General features: G+C 59.8%; 1 long non-coding RNA gene across 1 annotated transcript; it reads right to left on the reverse strand.

Annotated features, from left to right (window-relative positions):
* Nucleotides 1–2,094: 2,094 nt before the first annotated feature.
* Nucleotides 2,095–4,546, reverse strand: LOC131488334 (uncharacterized). Its single transcript, XR_009250168.1, has 2 exons — nt 4,360–4,546; nt 2,095–3,483 (listed from the first exon to the last, which is right to left on the reverse strand). It is a non-coding gene; the product is annotated as an uncharacterized LOC131488334 (long non-coding RNA).
* Between the last annotated feature and the right edge of the window lie 5,952 nt (nt 4,547–10,498).

Below are 10,498 nucleotides of genomic sequence, written 5' to 3' on the forward strand. Positions count from 1 at the left end.
ATCTTGCAGCAGATATCAGGGGACAGCACAGGATGCAAAGCCTTCAAGCCACAGAGCCCATACAAGCAGGTGACTGCTGCACCACAGGAACTGTGGACTGCTTCACACTGACTCCCTTCTATGTGCCCAGACCTGACTTAAGGCCCTTTAGCATCCCTTCATCCCTCCCCATCCAAGAGCCCAGCAAAGAGTCCCTCCTGCCCTCTTCCCATGAGGTGGTGTGGCTCTGGGGCATCCGCATCCTTTGGGGCACAGCTGCCAGACCTGAGTACCCCCCTCAAGTCTCTCTTCCCCACCAAAAGTCTTATTCTCTCCATTGGATGTCCCTTCCCTTTGGCTAAGGAAGGGAGTTCAGGTGATGGCTTGAGAGAGAAAGGGAGAGAGAGAGTTAAACCCCAGCATGTACCAGTAAGCTGGGTAAACTGGGGTGCAAGGGTGCTGGGAGGATGGGAGTGGTGGCCTTCTGGGAAGTACAGACGTCTTTGCCTCTCAGCGAGTCTTTGCTCTGTGGTCTGCTCTCCCTGCAACCTTGGGAGAGAGGTTTAAATTCCCAGTGAGATTTAGTCCAGTCAGGGCAGCACATCTGCTGGGCCCTCCCCCAGCTGCTGATGGCTTTGAGGCTGTGCTTCGATTGGAGTTTCAGCCAGACTCAAAGGCTGTGAACCCAGCATCCCACCCAGGGTGTCCGTGATCAAGCAGGACTGGTGCTCAGAGCTGCCATCTGCCATCATGCATGCGGTGCACGGGGGCCAATCAGGAGTAACTGGTGAAGGGAGGAAACTCCCAGACGAGGCCCCTGGCCTTGAAAGAAGGAGGGACATGACGACGTTGCACTGCAGCTGCCTTGGGAGCACCTGGAGAGAGGTTTTTCTGATCACTCTCGAACCCTGCTTCATTCTGCATATGGCCCATCGCCATTTTACCCGTGCCACGCCCACTGGCATTCCAGGGTGTCAAGTGACTGCCAGGTGTCAATCTCGGGAGCCCCCGCCCACTCTCCACCCCTCCCGATAGTCCCACCTCCTAGCTAAAGGGAGTACTTCCGGTTTATGTCCACGCCCACACACGCTTCTCCGTGGGGTTAGGGGGCTGGCCAAATCTCCACCCCCTAATGCATGTGCCCTGGCCTGAGAAGGTGCCACAGCCAGCTGCCCAGTGGCCTCAGCACCACTGAGTGGGCACAAAGCTACCCAATTTGGAGGGGCTCGAGGAAAGGCGTGGAGGGGACGAGGAGGTGAGGGGCAAAACTGTAATTTCAGTTGGCATTTGAGCAGGTGCCGTGCTCAGCGGTGGAGACCCTCTCCCGCTTCTAGGGGCTGTTAATATGCACACTCTAAAAGTGCCCTTCATCGTCTCTCCAGCCTCAGCCTCGTCCCCCACCTCCTCCTCCCCATCAACCCGGCTGGAGGGTCTGGGCACCACAGCCAGAACACCCCCTGCTTTGGCGGCGACTGCTAATATTGGCCCGACCAGCGGATCATCAGCCGGGCAGTTTCAGCAGAGAGCTTTGGGCACCAGTGACTCCCCTGTCCTCTTCATCCACCGCCCGGGAGCTTCGGGGACTACGCAGCGACTAGAGTACAGGTGACCGGGCTTCCCTCCCTATTGCTGCAGCCTCTCAGTGTGAGAGAAAAGCTGTATTCTAAGTGTTGAGGCACGGGTGGGCTGGGGGCTTGAGGCAGCTAAAAGTATCCCCGTTTCGCAGGAGGGACACACCTCTGCTGCAGGAGGAAGGGTGAGGGCAAGCTTCCTAAGAACAGCCTCAACTTTGGAGGGTACAAGAAAGACAAGTGGGGAGGGGGCTTTTCTATAGGTCCCACAGAGTCACAGAGGCTTTTGCAAGGAAAATAGGTTTTCCTTCACTAATCTGCCAGGCCAAGTGGGAGGGGCAGGAGTGGAGGGTAGGGCTGCCCTTCCCAGCAGGAGTGAACAGCTGTTTTTGCAAATGTAAAGGGCATGGCTTTTCTGTGTGAGAAATTTGTTCTTGCTGCACCACCACCGCCCCCACCCCCCTACCCCCCCCCCCCCCCCCCCCGCCTCCCAGTCCCAACCAGAGACAAACAGGACACTGTGCAGAGGGCCGGGGGCCCAAGATTTTGGAGCAGTTTTTTTATACCATTTTAAAAGCAAAGCACCCCCCTTCTCCCCACTCCCTACACCTCCTGACCATAACCAAAGAACCCCACTAAGTATTTGGAAAGGGGAGTGAGAAGGAAGAGGATGAAGGGCAATGCAGCTTGTACCCACGGCAGGATTAAAAGAGTAAAGCTTCTCTCTCCCTGTTGGCGGGCCCAGTTCTCCTGTTGCGTCTCTTGCCCACAGAACTGAGTGGTGGGGCAAGGGCAGTTTCCCGGGGGAGTGCACGATTCTGTCCCCTCCATGTGGGGTCCCAGACTCCTCCATACACCCAGTGTGGTGTTTGTGGGGACAGATCTCATTTCCCCAGGGAAGCTCAGTGTCCCACTGTATCTCTCCAACCATCCAGGGGCTTTCTGAATATAGAGCTGTGCCCTTTGTTTTGTTCCTGACCCCCTCCTTGCTTCCACCCAAGGTGGGAATGTTGGAGGTGGGGGGGGGGTCATATTGTGTATTGTGATCCCCCCAAGGCATGCCTTTTGTGTGCAACCCTGCCCCATGCCCAGGCACAAGTCCACACCAGCCAGGAAGGGGCAGGCCACCTAACAGAAGGGTCTCCTGCCTCTGTGGGCAAGCAACCTTTTCAGGCTTGGCTGCTGGGAAGTCCAGCTTTAGGTGAACTGTGGGCCTCTTCCTCCTTCCCTTGTACTTTGAAAGAGGGGGAGCTAGGCAGCCATAAGGACAGGAAAGGAAGCTACTACCCAAAACCCTGGCAAGGTGACTTTCAGGCCTCCTCACTGAACAGCCAGGGGAGGAGGAGGGGATGGGGCTCCGGCTGGCAGAGGACTTGTCTTAAAAGTGTTCATCTCAGGAACACCTTTGTGTTTCCCCTAGGGGCCGAAAAGTCACTGCTGAGCTCCTTGAGGAGGAGGTGGATTCCAAGACCCAGGGCCCGGCATTTCACCCAGCTGAGCCCCCAGCCCAGGCTGCCCCCCAGCTGGAGCCACAGCCCGAGTCACAGCCAGCCAGAGCTGCTGGAGAACCCAGCCCAGAGGTGAGCTGCTGCGGCCTGTGGCCCAGGTGGTCCCCTCGCGCTCAGAACTGAGGCCTGTGGCCAGCCCCAGCCCCACAGAGGTGAGTGTCTTCAGACCCCCAGGGCTGTGCAGAAGAGTCCACGGGTTCAGCCCTCCAAGTGTCAGGGTCTGTGCCAGGGCCTTGTTTCCTTCAGTTCATGGAGCGCCTCTCCCCTCAGGCCCAGGGAAGCTGGGGTGTATTCAGAGTCACACCACAGGCATCTGTGAGTCAGGGGGTCTGCTCCTGGTGCCTGCCTGTCCCTTGGTGGCTCAGGTGTGGGTGCAGCAAGCCCCTTGCCATCTGGGCTCCACAGCCGTCCTTGGAAGGGAGCTCCTGGAAGAAGAAGAAGGGCAAGGGAGGTGGACAGGGCAGTCCATGGGAGCGGGGTGGGGGGGGGTGCAGACAAGGTGGGGACAGAATTGGAGGAAGGGGAAAGAAAACAGGGAGGGGAAGAGGGAAAACTCATCAGTTGTGAATCAGGATACCCCAGGAAGCCTGGGCTCAGCTGGGACACATGAGACCCAGGTCCTCCCTGCCCTGGGCTGCTGGGCTGTGGGACCTCACACGAGTGGCTTGACCTCTCTGGGTCCCTATTTGTCAAAGTGGGTGGCAGTCGCAGACCTCCTGACTGCTCAGTTGTGAGAAGAAAGGGAGGTAGTGGCCCAAGGACAGCAGGGGCACTGCAGTGAGGCGGAGGGCCTTAGAGCACCGGTGTCAGGATTCCATTGTGTTCAGCCGGAGGGGCTTCCTGTGTGTGTGTTCGAGTGGGGGTTGGTGGGGGGGGACTAGAAAGCCCTGGGGCCAGAGTGCCTGGGACACTTCTGGAGCAAGCTCCGTGGTGGTGGCCACAGCGGTTCACGGTTCACTGACAAGGTACTGGGGTGGGGGCACACGCTGAGCTGCCCTGGAGGGGTGCTCTGCGCCAGGGTCTTGGGGAGCTTTGGAAGTGGGGGTGGGGCAGGTGATTGTTCTTGCGCTGGACCCACAAGTCACAGAGGCCACCCTTCAGAGCTGGCAGGGAGGGACCCAGCAGGTGACCCCCTTCTAGGCCGGTTTACCCATCAGAGAGAGGCCAAGAACATTCTTTTAAAGGGGTCTTTATTCCAGACGCTACATAAAACAGTACAATAGCGGCCTTGCCTGGGTCCTTCCCCAGTGTGCCAGTGCTCAGTGCCCCTCCCCTGCGCCCCCCACCCGACCCCTACCTACTTTTAGGCTTTTGGTTTATTGATCTGTGGCCTGTGGTGTCTTGTGCCCTGGGTAGCTCGTGCTGTCGGGTCCTGGTGGTTCCGGGTGGACCCGCTGGGTCCCTGGTCCCTCACTTCCAGCTGGGGCTGTGCCGGCTGCGTCCCTCCCGGAGCTCAGAGCAGGGCCTGGGCCTCGGCGGCGGCCGCGCGGCGGCGGCGGCGGCGGCGGCGGCGGGTGCCCTGCGGTGGGGAGGGAGGGAGGGGTGCTCAGGGGACCCTCAGAGAATGGAGCAGGGTTTGTAGATTGCTGGGCTCGACCCAGGGAGCAGGGGCGGCCAGCCTGGAGCCAGAGCTGTGGGAGGGAGCCGGGGAAGGAGAAAGGCTGCCTGCTGGGAGCAGGGGAGCAGGGGAGCAGGGGAGCCGGGGAGCCGGGAGGCAGGAGGGAGCGAGCGCAGCCCAGCCGCAGGCCTGGCGTGTAGAGGCCAGGATCAGTGGGTGAGTCCCAATCGTGGGGGATGATGATTCTCCGTGGAGCATGGGTTTGCGATCTGCAGGGGAGGCTTGTGCTGCCCTGGTGCTGGAGCAGGGCAGTGGGGGGTGGGGGTGGGTGGGGTAGGGCTGAAGTTCCGCCAGCCAAGCTCTGGGCAAAAGGGACCCCAGCCCCACAACGGCCTGAGCTGCAGCTCCCTTCCTACCGTGGAGGGCCGGAAGTCGGGGAGAGCCTGATGCTGGTCCTGGCCAGGGGCGGCCAGTGCCCTTTTTGAGCCCTAGGGTGACCCGGATCTGCCCCCTTCAAGCCTGCCCCTCTAGCCACACTTTTGACTAAATAAGGCGAGGGTTCAGCAGGCAGCCCCGCGGGGGGAGGAAGAACATGTGCGCTCCCCCCTTGCCCTGATGGCTCAGTCTGGCACCCCAAAGTGGCCTCAGCCGTCCTACCTCCAAGGTCCAGGCAGCAGCTGAAGGGCACGTCTCCGAACTTCTCCAAGCTTCTCCTGGCTTCTCCAGGGCCGGCGCCTGTGTGGGCAGAAAGCAGGGGAGGGACCCACTGATCAGCCACTGGCGTGATTGCCCCCCAGGCACCCCCAACCAGGGGGAAAGCCCACACTTTGAAAAGGGACTGTCACCTCAGCACACGACGCCCCCTACTCCCAGCCCCTGGGGAAGCAGGCCTGGAGGAAAGGTGGAGAACCCAGAGCAGAGCCAATGGGGGGGGGGGGGGGCTAAATTTGTCCATAAGCAGAGGCCCTCCAAAGGATCCAAAATCTGTGCTGGGCTCCCAGGGACCCCGTTCCTCACCCCCCCCCCCCAATTTCACAGGTCTTTACACAGTGGGGAGTGACTTCAAGGCACCTGAAGCTCCCTTCTCACCCTCCCTCCGTCCCCAGGCACACCCGCCCAGGCCAGAAAGCCAGGGACACGGGAGGCTGCGAAGGCTGGCGGAGAGGGGAGGGGGCGGTGATGGGTGGGGGGAGACAGGCCAGATGTTCTTGGAATGGGACACGGGGTGATTGATGTGGACTGGAATTTGAAGGGGGAACATTCCCCACGTGCCTGGGGCTCTGGGTGGAAAATGGACTGTTTTTCATTGGGGGGGGGGGTGTCCCTGTCCTGCCAAACTAATGTGGAGGACTGCCTCAGCCCTGACTGGGTCCCCACACCTGTCCAGTGGCGTTAACCCCTGCCCTCCCACAATGTCAGGCTTTGAGCTGCTCCCCTCTAACTGGGGTCCTTCTGTGGGGTGACTTTGGGTACAAGCGATGCTGTCCCAGCCCCAGGATCCCCACCATTCCTCTGTCCCCAGCAATGCCTTTTTCCTCGCAGCTCCTTACCCCTCAGGTGCCCCCCAGGGTCGCTGCCCCCCACCCTCAAGATCGCCCAGTTCCCAGGGGGTGGCCGTGTTCCTGCCGCCAGCGCCCTGCGCCTGCGTCGGGTTCAGTACTGGCTTTTAAGCAATTGACTTTCCCGGCAGGGAGAGAGAGACTTCGCGTGAAAATGCTCTTTGAGAAAACGAAAGGACACCCCTGGCACCCTGGCCACCGTGCGGTCCTGCCCCGTCCCTCCTCCCCATGCCGGCTCTTCTCTTGTTCCTCATTCCCTCCCCTCTTTCCAGTTACCCAAGCGAATGGGCTTCGCCGTCGTCTGGGGACCGGGAAAGGCGGGAGCGGCGCTCGCGGAGCGCCCCGGCGCGCGGGGGGTGGCCGTCTGGGGTGCTCCAGGGCCCCCAAGCCGAGCCGGGGACGAGCCTGCCCGCGGCGGCGGCCCGGCCGCGGCTTCGCCTAGGCTCGCAGCGCGGGAGCGCGTGGGGCGCGGCGGCGACGGGGAGCGCGGGGCCGTCCTCGGAGGCGGCCGGGCAGGGAGCCCGGGGCCCCGGGAGCGCCGGGGAGCCGCGCCCGGGTTCCTCCCTTCCTCCCGACGCCCGCTCCGCCGGGCCGCTGCCGCAGGCGCGCTCACCGCGCCAGAAGGCAGAAGAGGGAGAAGCAACGCTCCTTCCGGGGCGCGCGCCCCGGGGGGCCCGGCGCTACCTGCCCGCGCCCGCGCCCCCCGGGGAGGGCGCCCCTGCTCCGCGCGCGAGACCCCAGACGCGGGGGAGCGCCGGCGGCGCGCCGCCTGCCCGGCACCCGGGGCTCCGCCGCTGCGAGGCAGCCCTCCACCTCCGGGGTCCCCAGTCACCGAGCGACTTCCCTGCTCCCACCAAACGCGGGCATTATTATTTTTTTTCCCCCTGGGATCCTCCAGATTTCAGGCTTGCTCCCAGGCCCTCCGAATGCATCCAGCATTTCCCCAGGTCACAAGAATTTTCTTGGACATCAATTTCCGGGGACCTGGAAACACGAGCCCCGGCTGCGTTCCCCCAGATTCACCTAGTGGCCTGGATCCCCAAACTCACTGGGCATTTTCTCCCAGGCTCTTAACAGTTTTGTACACCCTGCTCCGATCCTACCGATCCGCACACCGCCAATGCGGATCCCCCCAAATTTAAACGTTACCCCCAGGTCCTGTGGTCATGCTGACCCATTTGCCTGGCTCCCCAGAAGGTGGACAGTGTTTTTCTGGCACTTAGGCATCGTCTCCAAAACAAGTGAAGCCCTTCCCCTGTGTCTCCATAATTTTGCACGTGAAATTCGGGGTCTCCCAAGCATTCTGTCCCTGCTCTGCTCCCCGACACTGAAGCCCTGTTCTCCCGGTTCACCACAGTTTGGGATCTTATCCGCCGCGTTCCACAAATTTACTGGCACCAGCCTGGGTTCCCTAAATTTTACACAAAGACTCCCAGGTTCCCCCAACACCACGAGCAATCTTCCCAGAACCCTCAGAGTTTGAACGTGGCTTCCCTATTCTTTCACTAACATGTAGGCATTACACCCAAAGGACACCAAGCCCTATTCTGAACCACAGACAGTCTGCTCTTTTCTCGTGCCTTCTACAAAGTTCAGAGGTTGATTTCTGATCCCCAGAACTCATTGACCAATTTGTGTGTGTGTTGGGGGGTGCCATGAAAGATGTGGGAGCGTTTGTTTACAGGGCTCTCCAAGCTCCCTGGCCACTAATCAGGTCCCTTACAGTTTAGACACTGTCACCCAGACCCCGAAAGCACACTGAGCAATTACCCGAGATGTGCTTCTTGGTGACTGTGGTTTACGCAGGTTCCCCTGGGTCCCACCGCGCACAAAACAGACGCTCGCACAAAGCCCCTGTCTCCTTATACCGGGCTCTGTTGGGTGTTCCCAGGAACCAAATATTCTGAATATTTTCTCCGCATCATAAGATTTTGAGTATTAAAAAAAAAAATTTCCCCGTATCCCACTGGCTCACTGACAAAAGTCCAGATTTTCTAAAATTCAGACAGTGGTCTCAAATCCCAGGATGACACTGGACCCTTTTCCTGTTCCCTTATATTTGGACATGCTGGGCTGTCCTCTCAAATATTATTTATTGCCTTCCAGGCCCGTCAACACAGGCCCCAAAATTCCTTGGGCCCCAAAGCATCTTGGGCACCCACAAAGTCACCCAAAATGTAAGCAATGTTTCCTGGGTCTCTCACACACTGAAAACTCCTCATAGGTCACCAGTTTTGGACATTGATTTTCTAGGCCTCATGACCTACGAACTCTTAATCTTTTCCCTTAAAGCTTAGATATTGATCCCCAATTTTCCTGAGGACTCTGAGTAACTTCCCTGGATCCCCAGATTCAAAAATTAGTTTTCTGGGGCCTCCAAATTGAGACATGTCTCCCAGCCCTTCAAAATAAATTGGGACTTTCCCCCCACTTCCACAAAACAACTGAGCCTTTTTTGGACACTGATTTTTGAGTCCCCTGAATTTATGACCCTTGCCCCAGGTCCCCGTAAATTTAGGCAGCTTCCCATGGGCTCCCCAAAATGAAAATGTCCAGGGATCAAAAAATATCCTAGAAATCCCAGGTCTTATGGGCCTGTGTCCTACAAGCTTCCTGGCTACTAACCAGGGTCCCTGAAATTTAGATCTCTGCCTCCATTGGACAATTCCCATGGATCCCCAAAACTTGGGCCATTGTAGACAGTGCCCAAGAAAACAGTATATTTTTTCCCTGTTCATCAGAAATAAACTAATTGAAATCGAATAGAAAATTAAAATATAAAAGGACATGGATTTTCTGGATTTCCCAGGTGTACTGATCACACCCCAGTTTCCTCCATTTAGACAGTATTTCTCGAGTCCCTACAGGACAGTGAGAATTCTCCTCAAAGCCACAATTATGGAGTTCCCCTCCTTGGCCTCGCAGGCATCCAGGCCACTAACCTGCATTCGTCAACTGTGGAAGCAATTCTGTATTTCCCGTCACCACACTGAGACTTTGCCTAGCCCCCCCAAAGTGTGTTCAGTGTTTCACTTCCCCCAATTTTAGATAACGTGCCTCTTAGGTCCCCCCTGCGTTTCGCGTTGAGAATTTTCCCAGAGTCACCCCAAAACCTACCTCCCACAAATTAGACTAGGGTTCCCCCTAAGCTTGCTGACCAAGATGCTAGGGCCCCCACATGTTTGACTCTGATTTCTTGGCCCCCGCGAGCCCTGAGCAACTTCCCCTGATCCACTAGACTTGGACCCTGTATCTGGAGTCTCAGATTTAGTCATTGATTACAGCTCCCCACATCAAGGGAGCCTCCCTCGGGTCTCCTACGTCGGGGTACTGGGGCCTTCGGCCGCAAACCACACGGAGCTCTGACTTGCCTTCCGATATCTGGGCATTGTTCCCGGCCCGCCCGCAGCCCCTCGGCAGCTTTCTCAGTCCCGCTGGCGGCGGGGCACGAGTTTCAGGCCTCTCTTCGTCTCCTACGAAAGCCCCCAAGCTGCTCGGATTTGGGAGATTTCTCTCTGCGTTCCCCCAACACACTTGGCCCTGCAGCGTATCCGCCAGAACGTGGGCAGTGCTTCTCCCGCGTCCAGGAAAACGACTGGGCATTGCCCCCAGTTTCCCCCAAATTTGGGCATTGTCCCCGGGTCTTCCAACGGACTGGGCGTTGCCCCCGGACATTGGGGACTGCCCCCGGGGTCTCGCTCACCTTCAGCAGCGTCCACCGCCGCCTCAGAGCGCTCGTTTTGCTGCCTCAGCTCCTTCTGCGCCCGCGGACGCAGCCTCCAGCCTCCAGCCTTGCGGTGAGCTCCCCGCCGCCTCCGCGGCCCCGGCCCGGCTCCCCTCCCGCCCCGCCACTGTCCCGCCGGGGCCGCCGCTCGCCGGGAGGGCGCAGGAGTCCGCTGAGGGCTTGCGGCTCGGCGGCCGCGCTTGCTGCTGGGGCCGCGCGCCCCGAAACCCGCGCCGCTTTCGTTTGCTTTTTGCAAAGCTCACGATCGTGGGGGGAAGGGGCCGTGGCGGCCCCCAGTTGGGGAGGGCCTGGCGCTGGGTCGCAGGGACGCCGTGGAGAGGCGCACCCCGCTCTGGCGGCGCGGCGCCTCCAAGTCCGCCAGGCAGGGGACTCGGGGAGGCGCGCGCGCGGAGCGCGGGCGAAGTGATTGATGGCGGAGCGAGGGGGCGAGCCGGCGCGGGCTTCCGCCGGCGGCGGCCCCTTCCCCTCGGAGAGGCGCGGGTGGCCGGGGGCGCCGAGGGGCGGGCGGGACGCCGGGGCTTGTGCGTGGTTTTGACGTGGTAAAAATCACGACTTCTTACGTCGTCCAAACTCTCCAG

The sequence above is a fragment of the Neofelis nebulosa genome, chromosome 10, assembly GCF_028018385.1.
Source record: "Neofelis nebulosa isolate mNeoNeb1 chromosome 10, mNeoNeb1.pri, whole genome shotgun sequence".
In the NCBI taxonomy this organism is placed as follows: Eukaryota; Metazoa; Chordata; class Mammalia; order Carnivora; family Felidae; genus Neofelis; species Neofelis nebulosa.